The sequence below is a fragment of the Coturnix japonica genome, chromosome 38 (assembly GCF_054131305.1).
Source record: "Coturnix japonica strain WE chromosome 38, WE-NBRP24, whole genome shotgun sequence".
Taxonomy (NCBI): domain Eukaryota; kingdom Metazoa; phylum Chordata; class Aves; order Galliformes; family Phasianidae; genus Coturnix; species Coturnix japonica.
Window position 1 is genome coordinate 3,348,026 of NC_140700.1, and position 7,564 is coordinate 3,355,589.

A 7,564-nucleotide genomic window follows, 5' to 3' on the forward strand; every position below is an offset into this window, starting at 1 on the left:
AACAGGCCAATAGCTCTGCAGGGCTCTGCATGCACAGGTGGAGCTGCTGAGCTTCCTCAGGTCCACCTGGGATGGTTTCCCCTGCAACCCACTTTCCTTGCCACCTGTGAATCCCTTATTGACATGAGGGTCCCCCACTTGGACACTTGCAATAGCACAGAGCTGTGGCACTGGGGTCCATGTGCTGGCAGCAGAAGGAACAATCACATTGTGTTGTGCACATCAGGAGCGTGGAGAAGGGATTTGCAGCCTTCATGGGCTTTGTTTCTTAACAAAAGCCCAGAATGCAAGAAACGTAATCACTTTACACTGTTGATGTCACAAAACAAAGCAGGGTCCTGCTCACCCCCAGCAAACACTGAATCAGTCACCTCCATTGGCTGATCCCATTGGGGAAATGTGTTTTGTTCTTTGGTGGAGCCCAAGATTGCAAGAGTTGGGATCTGGAGCAGCGAATAGGGAGGGATGCTCTGACAGCTTGGAAGGTGTTTTCCCAAGTCGACCCGCTAGCGGGCAGCAGGAGCAGAGCTGAAAAGGAGGTGACACCCGGGGGTCTCAATGGAGGGGTCGTCTGACTTAAAGATAATCCTAACCCTAACCCTAACCCCCCACCCTATGCAATAAGAACAGCCAAAACTGCGATGCGATGGTGGGAAATCCGAGCTGTGGGGGTTTCCTGGAGCAGTGAAGCCCTGATAAGGGATCGAGTGCCACAGCTCAGCTCGGGTGGGGGTGATGGAGCAGGCAATGGGGTGGCACAGAGTCGCCCCTGCCTGGAATTGGGCTGATGGGCGCAGCCTGGTACCTGGCAGACGGTCGTTTCTGCAGAGAGCCACGAGGTGGAAGCATTCTCCAAAAACTCCTGCAGTGCTTTGGGATCGTGGGGAGCCTCCTCTGTATGGAGAGGAGCTGAGGGACAGCCCAGGGGGAACTGCTGAGAAAGGACGGGCAGGGTTATGGGGTGACCATCTCCAAGGAAAGGCTCAGCCCATAGTGATGGGCTTTTTCATTTGGGGTTACCTGGGATGTCTGTGCCATCCCTACAGCTCAAGGATCTCTCCATAGCAGGGGAAGGCAGTGTACAGCTCTGGGCTGGGCTTTGCCCATCCCGACACAGACCCTGCCTGCTGCATCACCATCCATCAGCTGTGCCTTATCAGAATGGGGAGCAGGCAGCTGCTCCAGCCCCACTGGTCCTCCCAGCTGGGCAGGGATTGCTGGCACTATGCAGAGCATGGCAGATATCAGTGGTTCCATCCCAGCCAGGAGAGCTTGGCTGCTACACAAGGTCTGGCACCAAGTGGGTTGTGCAGCCCCTGTACACATCCTTATGGCCATAAGCAGTGAGATCTCTCTCCTGCAAAACCTCAGTGCTGAGTGTGCTAAAATATCTCCCCGAAGCATTTTATGAGCATGAGGATAAAGGATTTAGCAGCAAGGAAATGGTGCCAAGACTTGTCCTCGTGGTTGGGGGCTCCTGCTCAGTGCCCATCAGTCTTAGGTGAGGCCCTACACTTCTCCTACACCTGGGACCTTTATTAGCTGTGGGGTATATGGTAAAAAACCCAATGAAGGATCACATGTGGGTGTTGCATTGCTCTGACAGATGTGCTCAGCTCTCAGCTGTGTGAGGGGCTACAAGCAGCATCTGCTTCTGGGTAGGACCCCAGGACCAGGGCACAGAAGCCATTTGCTCCAGCATCCCCATGTGTGACAGGGGAAATGCACAGAGTCCAGCACCGTACTCAGAAATGCCTTAATGTTTAGTCCTCCCTTCTGCTTGTTTAATAAGTAAACAGCTAAAAATACACTGGTTATACCCAAGGGGCTTTGGAGAAGCACTAAACCAAGAGAGGGAAGGCTGAGTGCTGGGTAGCAGGGCTGGTATTTTCCTCTCACTCTCAGTTCTACATTGAAGTAGCTTTATGGACTTTATTTATTCCTGGCTTGAAGCAGCATGAACACAAGCAGAATCAGGCTCAGCATCTGCAAACACAGATCTCTTCTGTGGTGTGGATTGATGTAATCTGTGAGACAACAAGAGTAGAGATGTATCCAGAGCTTTCTTGCCTAAAACATGTATTTTGCTCTTTCACTTGTGGGGTCACACGTGTGACATCCCATCCACCAATGCCACTTTCCATTTGGAAACACTCCTGGTTATTCAGGGTGAGATGCAATGGACCAGCCTCATGCTTTGTCCTCAAGCCAGAAGCAACTGCAATGAGTGTCTGTCTGTCTGTCTGTCTGTCTGCAGCCTTGTGCAGGCTTAGAGCTCACCAAAACAGAGCAGCCAGGGGCAGGATCAGGCTGGGACCTGAGGAGAACATTGTGCTGCAGCCCCATCCTCCCAGCAGTCAGCTTGTGTCAGAACAGATCAGAGCTCCCCCCAGCCAGAAAGAATCAGCAGGAAAGTTTCTCTGCAGCCTGTCAGGGAAGATGATTTCAGGCTGTGTTTATAGCAGGTGTGCAGCACGTGAGCAGGAGAGGAGCCTCAACATGCCATTAAAGCACTTACAGGCTGGGCAATTACAGAGCTAATGAAATAATAGGTGCATGCAGCCAGTAGGAGGTTGTGCTGCAGGTTCTCCCTGGAGGCTGCCTTGCAGGAGCTGTGTGCCAGCAGCACATGGAGGGGTTCTGCTGGGGCTCAGGTTGTCCTGTAGGGCTTTGTCTCACCACCAGGAACATCTTTCTGCCTGTCATCACCTTTACATGTGTGCAAACATAGGATGCACATATAGCCCATATATAGTGGAAGGAGGAGGAAGATCCTTGCCTGCATTAACCAGTCTTATTTTCACTCACCAGCTATTTGTCTTCATGGGTATCGTGGCTGCAGCACTCTGCCCTGGCAGCCTCTCTCTAATATAGGGGTTGATACCTGCCCAGGAGGGAAGGACTTGCTTACAACAAGAGGCAGCTGTGTGTGATTTTCCTTTCAGCTTGCTCTGCTGCCAGCTGCTCCAGTTCCCTAATTACAGCAGGGAGGTGGGGGCTGGCACGAGCACCAGCATGTGCATGGAAATGGGGCAGTGTGCCCACCCTACCCCCATCTATCCAGCTACCTTTTCGAGGCATGCTCCCACCCTCATCCTGCTTTGCTCTGTGCCCACTGTGCCCATGCCCAGCCCTGCAGCCCAAGCCCTCTCTTGGCTCTGTTGTCTGGAAATATGCTGGCATTTATCATCCTTCTCACGTTGCCGAAGCTTCTGCCTGCATCAATGTTTTGGGAAGCCAGAGCTGGGCTAGATTCCTCATTTAGGCTGAAAATAGCTAACAGACTGCGAGGCAAGCAGCAAACCCTGGCTGAGCTTCCTGAGGCTGTCACAGGCAGCAGAGAGGGAGTCCCTTGCTGGTGACACCCAAGCTGTTCTTGCTGCACGGTGCCAGGTCGCTGCTGGGGCTCCTCCCTTCCATCCATCCATCCATCCACCCATCCATCCCTCCATCCATCCATCCATCCATCCCCCCCTCCATCCATCCTTCCATCCATCCATCCCTCCACCCATCCATCCATCCATCCATCCATCCATCCCTCCATCCACCCATCCATCCACCCATCCATCCCTCCATCCATCCCTCCATCCATCCATCCATCCATCCATCCATCCATCCATCCATCCATCCATCCATCCATCCATCCATCCATCCATCCCTATGGAGGTAAGGCTGGGGAGAGCCACTATTATTCCACATCCAGACCTCCTGCACTGCCTAGGCCAGAAGTTTATGCTCTGCTGATGGGAGTCTTGTTGGATTGGGTTGGAAGAATGGGTTACTGATGCTCCTTTCTTAATCACAGGGTATTTCAGTCCAAGAAGGGTCTCCCACTTTATGTTGGCAGGAGATGTGCCTTGCTGGTGTTCCTGCTGGAGAAGAGAAGCATTCAGTGCATTGAATTTACCCATGGACACCCTTTGCAGCTCTGTGACCCCAGCTCCCAGGAGGAAGCAGAGATTTAAGGCACGTGCTGTGCTTACTCATCTCCTCCTAACAGTGAGGACAAAACACCCACCCCATGAACTGCCTGGAAAAGGGAAGCTTGTCAATGAGTCAGTGGGACAGTGATGGATTGTTCCCTGAATAAATACCTTATCTCCTCCCTGCACTTGTGGCACGCAGGGTCAGAGGGGACAAGGTCCATTTGCAGGGGCAAACTCCCTTGGCTTGCTTTGGAAGCAGAGCAGAGCACCCATTGCTGGCACGTAGGCTGCTCCCTATGGGGCTGAGCTGCTCAGAGCTCTGTAAAGCACTTCCAGAGCTCACAGCAAAGCTCAGCTCCCCCTCAGGTCCCATTGCTTGGTGAGGTTTGGTGCCCGACGTGCATTTGTCTGGCTTTGCTGCAGGACTTTTGCAAGGGAATGCATTTACAACAGGATCCTGGAGGAAATAGTCTATAATTCTTACTTTTCCCTACTTTGGCAGCTTCTGGTTGCTACGTGCATGAAGCTCCGGGTTGGATTGGTGGATCTGTTGTTATGGTGATGCTCCACCAGCAAAATTCAGAGGACTTGCTGCTGGGTTCCCCCTCTTGCAGTCGGCCTGAGAGCTGCTATGGTCAGCTGTGTTTGGGCCAATACACGTGGTGGATGGTGACTGTACTGTGTGTGCAGCATTGCAGCCCATTGACTTGTGCAGTGATGTGCACTGACCACAGCTGCAAAGCAATTGGTGCTTGCGAGGAGTCAGTTCATGGGTGGGACAGCAGCAGAATGCACTCCATTGGGGCTCAGCTTTGAATATTATCAGCCATTTGCAGCATGACTATGGGGCCTCAGAACTGGGAATGGGCTCCAGTTTGCATTAAAAAGAACATCCAGACTTGCACTTATTTCTCCTCCTGCCTGCAAAATGGGAATGGTAGCATGTGCTTTGTCCATTTATACATTCAGAGTATATTATACACTCAGAGTCTGTGGGGCAGCAGCAGATATGTCACCTATCAGGGTGGGCTATTGGGGTGACCCACAACCATCACACCCCTTGCTAACCCCATGTGTGGTTACTGAACCCTGTGTTGCTCATGGTGAGTGCAGACCCATCCAATGCCATGCTGGGCATTCAGAGTGAACCATTTCCTTGCTTCCCTTGACTGTGCAGCAGCTTTTAGACTAAAACACCCCGTCACTGAAACACAGCACTCATCTCCGGGCAATGATTTCCACATGCCTGCATGTGCACAAGGGAGAACCATCCACGGGCAGGGGAGGCATTGAACACATTTTCTTTCCATGACTCGCTGCCTGAGTTGCTATTGAATGTCAGGGAGAAGAGAACTGCTGCCCGGATGCAGCCACTGTGAAATATTCCCTGCAGACCTCCAGGCAATCTCTTGCCTTGGAGCAGCAGCACACATGCATGTCCATGTGAGCTTAGTGGTGGGGAAAACGTGTCTGTGAGCAGCTGGGGGTCACTGTGTAAGGGAATGGAGGCTGGAGGGTTATAGGGGGAAACAGGTGAGATCCCCCTGGAGCTGGCTGTGTTTTCTTATTGAGTGAAGCACATTCATGCTGCTGCCATTTCACCCAGGCTCCAGTCTAGGCTGTCACAATGAATACACTCCTTTATACACAAGGATTGACAGGGCTTTGCTGTGTGAGCACTGGGCTGCAGCCTGGGGCTCCCAATCTTTCCCATGGAGGCAGTGATGCCTGCTGGGCAGAGCACTTTTTGTGGCCATCTTTTCCTTAACTGGGTCCTATTGGGTCTGGAGTTTTGCTGTTTCATCTGTAAGGGATGCTTTGCTGCTCCTTTCCTCCTCGGTGCCCCTCAGCTCTCTCCCACGGATGGATGCAGTGTCCCCATTGGGGCCTCACCGCCACAAGGGAGGATTTAATGATCTGGCTGAGAGCCACACAGGGAGCAGCTTCACGAGGCCAGCAATGCTCTGGCCCTTATGCTGTGCTAAGCTCCTGTGCCCCATCCTCAGGCAGATTTGGACCCTTGCATGGCTGGGATGCTCTCCCTGCTATCCCTGGGCTGGCTGACATCATACAGTGATAGGGAAGGCTCTGAGAGGAGCAGCCCTGGCAAACCCCTCAGGTCTGTGATTGAAATGCCACTCATGATGCTGCAGCCTTCCTTGCTGCTCCTGGAAAACACTCTGCTTGCAGCCTGAAAACAGAGAGAGCATCCCTTCCAGCTGATAAAAGGGGCCCAGCACACAGCTGGAGTGTTTCTGGGGATGGAGAGTGAGTGATCTTATAGGGTGTAGCACTAATGGGGTCACTTCTACCTGCAGGAAGGATGCAGGATGCTGGGGAGAGCATGCATTACCCTCCACAGAGCACACACACTGAGGGTTGCCATTGGTAGAATGGACTCAGCCCATCACCAGGCATAAAATCTCATTGGGACCCCATGACTCTGCATGGGAGCTGTGCTGTTCTTTTGGCCCAGGTGAAAACCCATCACACCCATTGAGCCTTTGGACACACAGCTCTGGGAATCCCTCCTTTACTGCACATCCTCCTCTCAAAGTCAGCAGGCTCACAGCGAGCCCTTCCTTGGCACAGTGATTATTGTAATTTATGTTTATGGGGAACATCATGCACCAATAAGCAGCTGGTGTGACACAGCCCAGCGAGCTCGTGTCTCTGTTAATTGCTTGTAACATTCCTGCCCTTCGTACATCGCCTTTTTCTCTGCCTATTATTTAATGTGGGGGCTTCCTCTCCTTAATTAGCCATAGTTCGTGTTGGGGATCTCCTCTGCTTTCTGTTTTAGGACAGGATTCCAATGCCAGGTGGTCTCAGTGCTGTAGAATGGAGGGCACGGCAGCAGTTGTTCTGCTAGGAATGGCATAGAAGTCTTTGAGCCATCTCCTCCCAGGGCTGCCAGCTCTTGGCATAGAAGAGCTGGAGGCAAAGGGCCACATGGCTGTGTCACCCCGAGCCCCACTGCCTCTGCAGCCACATGACAAGGTACTTATTGACTAGGGGTGAAGGGAGGGCAGGCTTCAAGCTTGTACATTGCACCTCTGGCTCTGCATCCCCTACACACACATAGAGTACTGCAGAGCAAAGGGTGCAAAGCCTCACTGTGAGGCTGGGGTTTGTCTAAGCCTCAAGCTTAGAGTCCATTTATGGGGTTGAATTCCAGGTCAGAGCCCATTTCTTCAGCCCCATGAGCTCACACAGCCCCAAAATGAGCTGAGTGCAGAGCCAGTGCTGTGTATTTTACCCCACAAGAGCATTAGTGAAGGCTGTGGGTCTTGGCTGGGTGTTGCTATGGGACAAGTTTAAAACAAACCAAATGGGGTTTTGAGCAGCCTGGAAAGCTGTTCTTCCATAGGGGCTCAACTTTTACACTTCTTGCAATGCCATCTGTGAACCACTTCCCCGTTCCTCCAAGCAGCAAACTTGATGCTTCTAATATAAGAAACAAGAGTCAGCAAGTCCCAAGACTCCCACATTCAAAAAGGAAAAGGGGAAAAAAAGGGAGTTCTGACAGCAGCAGCAGCACTAAAGAAGCCCATATCTCTTCTGGACAGTTTTCCTTGTGGGGTCCCATAGAATATCCCATATGTAATAGGATTTGCCTCTCTCCCTGTTCTCTGTGC